Genomic DNA, 14,105 nt, shown 5'->3' on the forward strand with positions numbered 1-14,105 from the left:
TGACAGTTGTAGCATTGACTATCTTTCAAAGATTTTCGAGATTTGGGTCTAAACTTCTTTTTGTCATTTGATTTTTGAAAATCAACCCTTTTCTTGCTTTTGAAAATCTTGTAAAATTTTTAAGCTAAAAGAGCCATATCATCTTCTGAATCAGAATTTTCTTCTGAATTACATTTAGAAGATTTTAGTGCGATAGATTTTCCTTTAGGAGCTTTAAAGTTTAACTCGTAGGTTTGTAGTGAACCAACTAGTTCTTCTACCCTCATATTATCCGTATTACGAAGTTCCTGGATCGCAGTTACTTTAGAATTGAACCGTTCAGGAAGTGAGCGTAATATTTTTGCACACACTTTACTTTCTGGGATTTTATCGCCAAGACCCCACATTGAGTTTACAATGTCATTCAATCTAGTGTAAAAGTCCATAAACATTTCATTTTCCTCCATATGAATTTCTTCAAATCTGGTTGTGAGGAGTTGGACTTTAGATTTTTTGACAATTGTAGTACCCTCGTGTGTCATTTCTAATATATCCCAAGCTTGCTTTGCAGTATCACAGGAAATGATTCTTTTGAACTCATCCGGTGATAGTGCGCAAGTAATTGCATTTAGTGCTTTAGCATTTGCACTACTCTCACTTTTCTGAAGGGTGGTCCATTGGTAATATGGTGTGACTTTCATTGATTTTGAACCATCAACCCCAGTAACTTCCATGATAGGAGGATTCCATTCAATCACTGTGGCTTGCCACACATTTTCATCCATTGATTTGAGGAAGATCCTCATTCTGGCTTTCCAATAGGCATAGTTGGAGCCATTAAAGGGTGGAGGCCTAGTGACTGAAAGGCTATCAAAATTTGACATCTTAAATAGTTTAAATCGTTAGCTCAGGAATTAAATCCAAGAATAAAAAAGAGCTATTAGGCTTTGATACCACTTGAAAAGGCCAAGCTATATGTCCTAAAGGGGGGGTGAATAGGACAGTGCCAAATTAAAACTTATAATAGCGGAATAATAAAGAATATGATAGCCAAAGTAAATCACAATGCAGTAAATTAAAATAACCTCAAAATTCAGATCTTGAGAGGTTGATACAAACGTTGTTCTAAGGACAACCTTACACCAAAAATAGAGTTTATGGTAGGACAACCTTATTTCTAGAAAGATCTTTGTATCAAGTCTCAAACCGAAGAGGAATACAAAAAATAAATACAAACTGAATTGAAATAACTTGAATAAAAAATGTATTGTTCTAGGGACAGCCATACACCATAAAAATGGCAGGGCAACCTTGCTGGAACAACTTTCAAATGAAATTGAAAATCAAGCTGTTAAAGGAATAGCAGAAAATAAATTCTAAACTATTACAACATTCTCACAAAGCTTGAATTAAATTATTACAACATTCGCCACCATACATACATCCCACAAAAGAATAAAAAATTAGAAATATAAATCATTCAACCACAACACAAGGGTTTATAGTGGTTCGCCTGTGTGTTCACCAACTGTTAAACAACAGCCACACAAAAAGCTACTCCACTCCTAATATCCTCACACAGGGGATATTAGCGTTCACTAAAAATAGGTTTTCCCAGGTTCACCCAAAACCTTTACAATTGTGTCTTTGTATGTGGGCTTACACAATTAAAAAAACCCCACTTCTGAGTTTTCCTGGCTTTCCTCAGATAACCAATATAACAAGATTTTTCTAGCAAATCTTGAAAGAAAACAAAATAATAAAAAGGAATTTACAATATGTAAAATACCTGAATATCTCCTTCGTTGTAGCAGCCCGGTAGAACCAAATCAAAGTAGATGATTGAATGTCCAAGTTCAATGTCCAGTACTCGATTACAATGGTTCTAATTCTAATTGATTTTAAATTAAACCAAACAGGGCTTGCCTTAATTGATTTTGATTCCAAAGAAAGGGAATAACAATTCCTCTTATCAAATCAGATTGAAATAGCAGAAACAAAATCAATTAAATAAAGCTAAGGAAAGAGAATATTAAATAAGCACACTTAGCTTAAATGGAGCACAAAATTATCTCTCAGAAGTTCGACGAAGATTGGCTTGAATACTTTAATTAATTCGATGATTTCTTCTGAGATTCGTGCACTATTTATAGGTGAGAAGATCGGGTCTTCGACTGGTCTATAGTGCTCTTCGACTAGTCGAAGCACTAACAGATATTTGAAAATTTTGGCGGGATATGCTCTGACCATTCTACGACTGGTCGAAGCTCTCCTACGACTGGTCGTAGGTCACCTACGACTGGTCGTAGGTCCTGAAAATCTTTGCTGGACTTCGAGTCGAAGATTGTACGACTGGTCGAAGATCAGTCGACACTGTTCCTACGACTGGTCGAACAGATTCCTGGACTAGTCGAAGGCTAACAGGTTTTATCTGAAATTTGTAACAAACTCACGACTGGTCGAGGAATTTCTTAGACTGGTCGAAGCAAGTCTAGGACTAGTCGAAGAAGGCCTAGGACTAGTCGAAGAATAGACCAATCACATGTAAAATAAACATTCGGTTTATATATCCAAAATGACCTACTTCTAAGGTCAACCTATGGTCAATCAAACCTCAACCATGAAGTATGGACATTGAAACATTAGGAACAAGAGACCTTGAAGTATGAGCCTTGAAGTCTTGATGTAGATCAAACCTTGATGTAGCTCAATCTTGAAAGTGTACAAACTGCCTTGAACTCTTCTTGAAGTCTTGCAGCTTGAGTCTTGTCTTGTGAGCAGTTCTTTCATTAAAGATTGATCCTTGTACTTGTGAGCTTTGCTTGTTGTGAGCTTAGCTTGTTCATGAATGTTGATCTTTGAAAGAGCTTCACTTAAGCAAGTTATATACAATATAACAGTTATTTTATCATCACAAATTTGACAACAGACAGGGATATAAACTATAGCACTTACACCTTTGCCTAGGATCGATGATTTATTTGATCAGTTGAAGGGGGCACGGTACTTTTCGAAGGTTGATCTGCAGTCAGTGTATCATCAGTTGTGCGTCAAGAATGAGGACATGCAGAAGACCGCTTTTAGGACTAGCTTCAGTCACTATAAGTTCCTTGTGATGTCGTTCGGTCTTACGAACGCACCGGCCGTGTTCATGAATTTGATGAACAGGGTGTTTCGGCCATTTTTGTTTTGATTCGTCATTGTCTTTATCGATGACATTTTGATTTATTCTGCAAGTCGGGAAGAGCATGAGGAGCACTTAAGAACGGTCTTGGATACTCTTAGGAAGAATCAGCTTTTTGCGCAGTTTGAGAAATGTAATTTCTGAAAAGAGGAAGTCAAATTCCTGGGACATGTCATGTCCAAGGGATAGCTGTCGATCTTGCGAAGGTAGCTGCAGTTCAGGACTGGAAGCAGCCTGGTTCAGTTACTAAGGTAAGGAGCTTTCTAGGTCTAGCAGGCTATTATCGACGCTTCATTCGAGACTTCTCAAAGATAGCCAGACCGTTGTCTCAGCTGACACGGAAAGATTTGAAGTTTCCTTGGAATGAGAGGGCGGAGGTAGCTTTTCAAGAGCTGAAGGATAAGTTGACGTCCGCCCCTGTGCTAGTATTGCCAGAGCAAGGGGTTAAGTATATTATATATACTGACGCCTCTCACGTTGGACTAGGTTGTGTCCTTATGCAGAAGGACAGGGTGATTACTTATGCTTTGAGACAGTTGAGGAAACACGAAGAAAATTACCCTACACACGACCTGGAGTTAGCAACTGTCATTTTCGCATTAAAGCTCTGGAGACATTACCTCTATGGAGAGGAGTTCGAGCTCTTTTGCGACCACAAGAGCCTTAAGTATATTTTCACGCAACGTGACTTGAATATGAGGCAGCGCCGATGGATGGAAACATTGAAAGATTTTAAGTTCGATGTTTCTTACCATCCGGGCAAGGCGAACCTTGCGGCAGACGCATGGCAAGAAGGCTATAGAGTTTGCAGCTCCGCTTATGATAGCAGAATGGGACATGTTGGAGTTTGTGCGAGACTTTGAGCAGAAGCTTACAATGGAAGAGCCGTATGAGGTTATCGCACACATTCGTGTACAGCCCCTTATGGACGAGAAGATCGTTGTAGCTCATGCAGATGATGAGCTTTTGGCAAAGATGAGAAAGCGGGTTGGTACAGATGAGAACTCCGAGTGGAGTGTTGGTTCTGATGGGGGCTTACGATTTTGTGGCTGGTTATGTGTCCCAAACATTCCTGACTTGAGACGGGAGGTTCTCGAGTTAGCCCATAGTTCTAAGCTTGTGATGCATCCTGGTAGCACGAAGATGTATCAAGATATGAGAAGATCTTATTGGTGGGACAACATGAAGGTCCATATTGCTGAGTTTGTATCTCGTTGTCTCATGTGCCAGCAGGTCAAGGCAGAGCATCGCCGACCTCCTCGGCTGCTTCAGCCTATGCCCATAGCAGAATGGAAGTGGGACTTCATCTCTATGGATTTTATTTCTGGGTTGCCGAGAACGAAGAAGGGACATGACTCTATTTGGGTGATCTTCGACCGATTGACGAAGTCGGCTCATTTCTTACCGATCAGAGTCACAAACTCTGCAGACGAGTTAGCTAGGTTATACATCAAGGAGATTGTACGTCTGCATGGAGTTCCCTTGGAGATTGTGTCTGACAGAGACACGCGTTTCACATCTATCTTCTGGACTCATATCCAGGAAGCGATGGGTGTGAAATTGAAGTTCAGCACCTCGTTTCATCCGCAGACAGATGGGCAGACGGAACGTGTGAATCAGGTTCTGGAAAACATGTTGCGAGCTTTTGTTTTGGATTTCAAGGACTGTTGGGATGATTGTCTCCCTTATGCAGAGTTCACATATAATAATAGTTTCCAGGCGAGTATTGGCATGGCTCCCTATGAGGCGTTGTATAGTCGCCCGTGCAGAGCACCGCATTGCTGGGCAGAAGTTAGCGAGCGTAGTTTGATTGGCCCAGAATTGGTGCAGGCAACTTCAGAGAAAGTTGACATTATTCGGCGTCGACTTCTGACAGCCCAGAGTAGGCAGAAGAGTTACGCTGATACGAGGTGGCGACAGCTTGAGTTTGAGGTTGGAGACCATGTATTTCTTAAGGTCTCCCCTATGAAGGGAGTTCTGCGGTTCGGTAAGAAGGGAAAGCTTACGCCGACATTTATTGGTCCATTTCAAATTCTGGATCGAGTGGGAGTGGTAGCATACCGCCTTGCTTTGCCCACACCTCTTGCGGGCGTGCATAACGTATTTCATGTTTCTATGTTGAAGAAGTACGTTCCTGATCCTTCGCATATTATCAGTTGGGAGCAGGTGCAGTTGAGCGAGGATGCCACATATGTACTGTGACCAACGCGTATTCTAGACAGGAAGGAGCAGGTATTGCGTAGCAAGGTCATCCCTCTTGTGAAAGTACTATGGACGCATCATAGTTAAGAAGAGGCTACTTGGGAAACTGAAGCTGAGGTCAGAAAGAGCTACCCTCTGATCCTTGAGGAATATGAGAAGGTATGAATTTCGAGGACGAAATTTTCTTTAAGGGAGGTAGATTGTAATGACCCGAAAAATTTTGTGCCAAGACCCAAGTACTACCTCTATTTTTTTCCTTAGAAGTTTTTTGTGGGGTAATTAGCGCTAAACTCGATTGCTTGTGAATTTATCATCAATCACTTTAAATTTGATCTGCATGACTTAAAACCTGTAGAATCATTAGCGCTATGTTACTCTGAAATCTGGGATTCATCGCTAAATCCAGTTGCTCTTGGAAATTTTTGAAAGTTCTGGATCGGACCTGGACCGCGCGTCGAAAGTCTGATAGCAATGATCTTAGGCTGTTATGGTCATCATGTTGGACTTGGCCATCACCTCAAAAATCAAGTCTAGACGATGTTCTAGGTCGATTTGATTGAGTTCGGAGTGAAGAGTGTGAGAACGGTGAGAAATTAAATGTGATTTTATGAAATTTGAGTCGTGTCGCTTGCGCGACGATTTTAAGCAATCTGACCGTTGGATTCTGACCCAATTTCACCCTCGGATCAGGGAAGATAGCCCAGGCAGGTCATAGTGCTTGTGAACCTGTTCGAGTTTCGATGACCGTTGAATTGAGTGTGGTCCGCCACGGTTGATCTGTAGATCTGATCGGTACGAAAACTCAGTCTGACCTAGATCTATGGTCAGTGAGCTTAAGTCCGACCGCACGTGGAAAAAGGCCCACCAGAAGTGCTCCGTTGGATCGAGAGAAGCCTGTTTTGGTTATAACCTAAGTATACCTTGGCCCTGGGGCTATTTTCATCAATGTTAGGCCTATATATAGACCTTAAAACCCTAACTCTCTTTTCCATACGAATTTCCTAACCCTAGCTAAGAAAGAGAGAGGAAAAGAGAGAGAAAGTGAGAGAGAAGTTGGTGAATCATCTTAGATTCTTTCTTGTTACTCTTCATCCTTAAACCTCCACTTTTGAATCGTTATTCCGGCGATTCTAAGTTCTTCCTTGGGTAAGTTAACCTAACCCTAATCTGTTTTAGAGCTTAGAGTGGTTTATGTGGGTTGTATCTCATTTCTATGCTTGCCTTAGGTTGTCTAGTCACCGTTGACGAAGACATATCGTCTGAATCAGTTCGGTGCGCTATTTCTGGTTTAAGGTGCGGACTTTAATTGTATAGGTTATGGTTTTCAAGGCTTTCAATGCCAATGAATGGTTTATTCTTGTTATGGATGAGATTTCACATGTCAAATGCTATGTTTATTTTGCGCTCCTAATATGCATGTGTTATATTGAGATTTGTGTGTTCTATGTATATGTAGGAAGTACCGTATACATATAAAATATGAGCATGTGTTTGCCATGATTATTCATTGTGTAATTGTGCTAATCGTATGTGTGACAACTGCTTAGCAAAAGGAATTGTTCAAATGTGTGTATTACAACATACATCATGTATGTTGAACTATGTATTCTAAGTGTTTGTAGAAATGTCTGAATGATCTAAAGTGCAACATATTAACCTAATTGTGGGCGTTGAGAAGCGATTCTCAACACTCCTATTGATGTGTATGATTTATCACATGCAAGTCATATTCCTTGTTGTTTAAGTTCAAGTATTACTTATGTGAGAATCCATGTTAAGTTGATACTCTTCAAATGCTTACATACCACATGATTTGAGTTGTTGTTTCATTACTATTCTAGATTGTTGATATGAATATCTGTTGTGGTGGAATGTGTTTGGGACTATGGAATAGTCTAGGAAATCGGTAATCGGCCTTAAGTTCGTGGCTGAGGTTGCTTTCACCACGTAGGACGTGATTAGACGAACCCGAGTCGTATTAGAGTTGTCGGCAGTGGTTTGGCCACACGGAGTGTTTACGCACTCTATGTCGTTCAACCTAACGTGCGCTCATACTAGTCGAGTTCGTCAAGTAACCCGATTGTCCGATGTATGTTTACCATGTATGGACGCTATTGTATGAATCTAGGGCACCAAACTTACCGATGAAATCCTGTTAACCGTTGTACCTTGATCCGCTAAGACTCATGAGCCGGACATGGTGGTATGGGACACCGTGGTCGAGCTGTCGGCCTACGCTGGGGTGACGAGCCTCCCCGTAGTGACCAGTGAGCAACCAAACTCGTGAGCCGATTATGGTGGTATGGGATACTATATTCATGCTGTCGGCCTACATTGATTGGTGACGAGCCCTTTATAATGTCATCAAGCATACCTTGCTACTGCATTGAGGCGACGAGCCTTAGGGTAGTAACTAAGGTATGATAGTCATGCATTGATTGGTGACGAGCCCTTTGCAGTGACTTAAAACCATATGATCGTATGAGATTATCTAGGACTGACGACCCTAGAATGGATCACTGTTTGGGAAGTGATATGAGGAAGGTACCTTAGCTTCCCAATCCTGCTGTATGAATCATGTTCATGCACTGCATTGCATGTGCCTGGAAGAGGTGGAGCACTTGAGGTGATGTCATGCGTAACGTAAGATGAAGACGCTGAGGGTGTACCAGCGAGGGCACGCATCATTCTACATACATCATTGCACTAACAAGAGTAATTAGGACGTGTTTGATTGTTCTACTTTATCATTACTGCTTGATTGAATTGATAACATGTTAACCTTTGCTTTATTATTCCTCTAAGTTGATCACTCACTCCCACGTTCTGGGGCGGTGTTAAACACCCACTAGACTCTGTCTTAGATGCAGATATTGATGCGACCCCTGAGGCAGAGCAGGAGTTCGAGGATGATGAGGCTGTATTTTCTTTCATGCAGTTTTCAGGCGGGTTCTAGTGAGCCTCGTTCTGATGCATGGGATTTTGGGATTTCTTTTTGGGAATAGATGATGTAATTTGATACTTGTAATTTTAATAGCAACACTTGTAATACGACCTGGTATGTATATGTATTTCAGGAATTTGCACATGTACACATATATTTCTTTAAGTCTTCCGCTTGCGTTCTTCACTTATCCCTAAATTATGTTTGCAGTTTGGCTTAATCTATTCCATGTTTTATGCACTCATACAGACAACATACATCCATCATTCAATATGTTGTATAAGTGATGTTTTGAAACTCGGGAGCTGAGTTATGCTCGACCCTCGAATTTCAGGGCGTTACACACACGACCAGTCGTGTAGTGTCTATGACCAGTCGTGGGATCCACAAGGCCAGTCATGCAACTAAAAAATCTTATCACGTCAGAATTTTTAAAAATTTGTTTAGATAAGGCCAATCGTAGCTAACCAAAGGCCAATCACGTGAACTAATTTTTCACCTATAAATAGTACTCGAATTTCAGAGTTTTCTATTCAAATCTTATCATTCTTAAGCAATCATTCTGAGTTTATTTTGAGTACATTCTAAGCTATTTTGTGCATATTTAAGATTCTTTAAAGTAGCTCTTCTAATTTGATTTTGAATCTTTATTCCATTCTTATATTGAAAAGGGATATTCGATTTACCCTTTCTTGAGATCAAAATCAATAGAAAGCCCTTACGATTTAATTAAAAATCATCTAGACATAGAACCTTATACACTTGTGAGACTGAACGTTTAAACATCTACGTCGTCATCAAGTTGGTTCTACCGGGCTGCTTCAGAATCATCATACAGATAAGTATTTTCTTTCCTGTAATTCAATTTCTTTTTGGTTTGTGAGATTGTTCTAGAAAATTTCATTTTTGGTTTGTCTGAGGTGATCCAGAAAACTCAGAATGTGGAGTTTTTAAATTGTGTAAGCCCTCTTGAAAGACACAATTGTGAAAGTTTTTGGTGAACCTTGAAAAACCTATTTTGATTAGTGAACGCTAATATCCCAAGGGAGTGGATATTAGGAGTGGAGTAGTTGTGTGGTTGTTGTTTAACAGTTATTGTACACACAAGCGAACCACTATAATTCTTTGTGTTTGGTGGATGTGTGGTTTATTTCTTTATCTTTTGTGATTTAAGATTGTGGGATGTATTTGTGGATGTGAATGTTGTAATCTTTAAATTTCAGCATTGTGTGGTGAATGTTGTAATAGATTAGTTTCTATTTCTTTCATATCCTCTTAAATTTGAGTTTTTGATACTCACCCACATTCTAGTAAGGTTTTCCTGGCATAAATCGTTGGTTTTTGGTGTCAGGTTGTCCTTAGAACCAAGTTTGTATCAACCTCTCAATACTTGATTTTTTAGGTTGTTATTTTCTTTGGTTATTTGCATTTTATTTGGCTATCTATTGTCTGTATTCCACTTATTTTTTTTATTTGGCATAGTCCTATTCACCCCCCCCCCCCCCCTGGACATATAGCTCAGCCTTTTCAACAAGTAGTCACACAATTGCCCTAATTTCATACAGTTAGGTGACTACAGATACTCCACCATTGCCTATGATTAGGTGGCCATACATACATTAAATACCCACATGATTAATGGGCTAAATAGGTATATCACACCCTCATACCATTAGAGTCTACATATTTGTTATAAATGTACATGTTTAAAGGTTTAAACACAAGTCACACAATCCTATTACTTGGGACCGCACTCTAACCAAAGTGCCAAGTGGTCAAGGGTTGTCCACAATCAGCCCATTTAAGGGATTCATTATCATTACTTCAAAAATTACAATACATGCTCGTCATACATTCAACACATGGAGATTACAAACGCTTGCTGAAGAGGCCCAATGGTTGGCCCAAACAAGGCTACCACTAATGGGCCCACATGGCATTCATTCAAAATGGGCCTTAACATTCATGGGCCCACATACCAATGGAATTCACAATGAGTCCTATGCGGTGGATTCTACGGGGATTTTCCATGAGGTTGAGTTGTGTGTGACCCACCTCAGGTTAGGATCCGCTCCAACAATCCAGTAAAGTCGATGGATGGTATGGATATACTTTGCTTCATTAACATCGGCCCTATGAAAATTTTAGTGATAAGAGTTCGTTTCGTATTGTTTCAAGTGGTACGGTCTAGGTGGACTCTGGATCAGCTTGATTTTTTTTTAAACCATACCATGTAATGCGCTGGTCAAGGATGATGTATGGACTTAATAAATCATATACATTGTGGTAGACCTACAGGGAGTCTTTAATGGTAAATGTTCAATTTCTACTGTTCGTGTGGTGTAGCCTACCTAAAATTTGGATCAGCTTTATTTTTGGGCTCATGTACTAAAATGGTCTATCAAAGACAATGTACAATGCAGATTTGATGTAGACATCAAGTGGGCCTCTTGGCTTAAAATCAAGTCAATTTATGGCTCGTGTGGGCCACACCACACACGAAAGTTGAGAGGGTTACCCTCCATTAAAAAATTCATAATTATTTGTTGGGCTACCGAGGCATGGTTCACAAATCCAGCCCATTCATAATGTGTGTCGCACTTGGTTGAAGGGTCAGGGAGATCAAAGTTACGTGGGTCCCAAAGTGATGTATTTATTATATCTAGACTGTTCATCTATATTTAGAGATCATTTTAGAGCATTATCCAAAAATAAATCATGTCCAGAGATTATCTGGACCGCACCACAAATAGTAGTGAAGATAATGATTTCACCGTTAAACAATTTACAGGGCCCACCATAACATTTATTTTCCATCCAATCTATTCAAAAGGTCACAAAGACCTAAATTAAGAGGAAAAACAAATTTCATATTGGTCTAAAATTTCTATGACCCAAAAAGGGTTTCAATGGCAGACGTCCAATCCCTTACTACTTTTTGTAGTGTGGACTACTTGATAGTTAAATCTGTCTTTTTTTTTTTCAAACCTTAAGACGAGCTCGCTAAATGGATGGATGGTTTGGATATAAGACATACCTTATGATCAGACCCACAAATCTTGCGGATTTGTTCATATATATATATATATATATATATATATATTGATGGTGTGGGCCACCTGAGTTCTATGTATGGCTAATTTTTTGGGGTGACCCATTTTTAAAGGGGACCATCAAATGCATGGTGTAGGAGCCACTGTCCCTGCCTACTGAGACATTGGACGCTACTTGCTGCAACGTCCTCTGGACGCTGGCAGCAACAACATCCCCAGTTGCTTTTTTTTATTAAATTTGTTTTTTATGGTATTTCATAGGTGGGGCCCACATCAGGATGATCCAGTCTGTTTGTTGGATTCTATGGTTCGTGACAAACCCAACGAGCCCAATATTCAGTATTTTTTGGCGTACAAAAAGATCACAGCGGGCCTCAACAGTTTATTACTATTAAAACAATCTTTTTAATGGTGTAGCCTACCAGAGATTTGGATTCACTTCATTTTTCAAATCATTGCCTAAAATGAGCTGGGGAATTGGATGGACAGCATGGATTAAATATATTCATCATGGGTGGGGTCCGTTGTGGGCCCACATCCCCTGCCCCTTTGTGTCAAGCAGCTGGCAGCAGCGTCTCTCCCCCTTTTTTTTATACGTGCACGTGTGTGCATGGGTGTGTGTGTGAGTTTGGCCAGTCCAATGGGCCAATGCTTAGATGATTTGGATGTCATACAAACATTTTGGTGGGCCCACTATCAATGGGTCCCACATGAACTCTATAATAAATTGATTTTATATGTTTTCTCCTATGCATCCACACCATTAATAGCATCATCATCATTATTACAATTATCTTCACCATCAATCATACTATCTTCATCATCCACACCATTCCTGACATTAGTGTATCATATTCACCATCCATAAACACAATGAAAACAAAAATAAAAATAAGTGGGGAGGGTGTACTCACCTTGATGGACTAGATGGAAGGTTGAGATGGATGGAAGGAATGAGATTAATGGAATGGATGGTTGAGATGGATGGAAGGGATAAGATTAATGGAGTTGATGGCCCACCAAGATCACTCTCTCTCTCTCTCTCTCTCTCGTGTAGAAAAATGGTGAAATGTTAAGGGATAGAAGGGTATTTGTAGAGAAATGGATAAAATTTTTGGTTAGGTTAGGATAATGTGATTAATGTTAGCTTAGGCTAGGATTATGAAAAATTGTGCATGATTAAGAATTAATGGTGGATTAAAGGGGCATGGGATAGCATGGTGTAATGATGTCATGCATAGGGTATGGTATGGAGAGAAGTTGACTTTGGGGAGCACATGAGAGAGGGATGGCATGGGAGGGTGACATCACACACATGGGTAGAGATTCTCTCACCCATGTGTGGCATGTACATGTGGGTATGGCATGTGTTGTGCACATGTGTGGAATAGAGTACATGGCATCATGCGCACATGATATACTAACTATTCTTCGTGGGGTATCTTACTAACGGAGCGTCGTACAGACGCACAGGTGGTACCTACACGATCGCGGCGATGTGGTGGTCAATATGAAATCTATTTCGAAGCCTTGGGGATCCGATCAGTCCGGTGTGCACTATGCACAGATAGTCGAGGTCTAGCCAAGGGTGTCGATCATCATGCATATAGGCATAGAAAGTGGAACGGAATGGATGGGATGTTACAGTTCGGCCAGCCAAACTTGTCTGCTCAGCTAGCCCAAAGTATGTTTGGCCAAGTTTCAGCAAGATAAAATTTTGAATCTCATGGAGATTCGGCCAGCCGAACTGGAGGTTCGGCCAACTGAATTTTAGCTTGGGCCAGCCAAATTTTTTAAAGATTTCATGATACGAAATTCGAAGATCCATTGGAGCGCAATCGTTGGAATTCGGACAACCAAACCTAAAATCGGCTAGTCAAATTTTCAAATCTTTTGGCTATAAATAGAGGCTTCCTCTCACTCATTAAACACACTAAATTAGAGATCTATCTTCTTAGCAAAGAGTGAAAGTCCAAGCCTCCTTAAGTTATTTGTGCGACAATTCTTTCATTTGATTTAGCTTAGTCTATTATCTTTCTCAAGTTAGTTTAATCTTTTTTAATATAGTAATCCATACTCTACTTGAGAATTAGAGAATTGAAATTGTAACACTAGGATATTATTTAATACTTTGAAAATATATTAGATCCCTATATTCTTTTTTGTTTAAACATATATACGGCTTCATTGATATCCCAAGAAAGAAGATCGCTACAATCAAGCTACAGTTATGTCTTCGACTCGCCAATTGAAGATAAGTGCTCTATTCACTTTATTTCATTTCAGGTTCTTTCTGAGATAGCCTGAAAATCTTAGCGGGTTGTTTTGTGGTAAGCCCATGAAAATCACAAAGAGGGTTTTGTTATGATAACCCATGAAAATCACAAAGAGGGTTTTGTTGTGATGAGCCGTGAAAATCACAAAGAGGGTTTTGTTTTGATAGCCCATGAAAATCACAAGAACCATATAAGGTTGTTAAGGTGACCATGTGAAAACTTTGAAATAGTGAAAGCCAGAATTACGAGGGTAGTAATTTTAGGCGTGAAGTAGGTGTGGGTTTAAGCACCAAACCACTATAACTCTTTATGCATTGTGGTGATTATTTAATTTTTTATATGCTTTCCTTGTGATTGATTGTCTCTTGCTAAGTTCTGTATTTTGATATCAAAGACATCGTGAAATAAGGTTATCCTACCTAAATCCTTTAGGTGAAGGTTGTCCTACGAACTATTTAAATTCAAGA

This window comes from Magnolia sinica, chromosome 8 (genome assembly GCF_029962835.1).
Source record: "Magnolia sinica isolate HGM2019 chromosome 8, MsV1, whole genome shotgun sequence".
NCBI classification, from domain to species: Eukaryota; Viridiplantae; Streptophyta; class Magnoliopsida; order Magnoliales; family Magnoliaceae; genus Magnolia; species Magnolia sinica.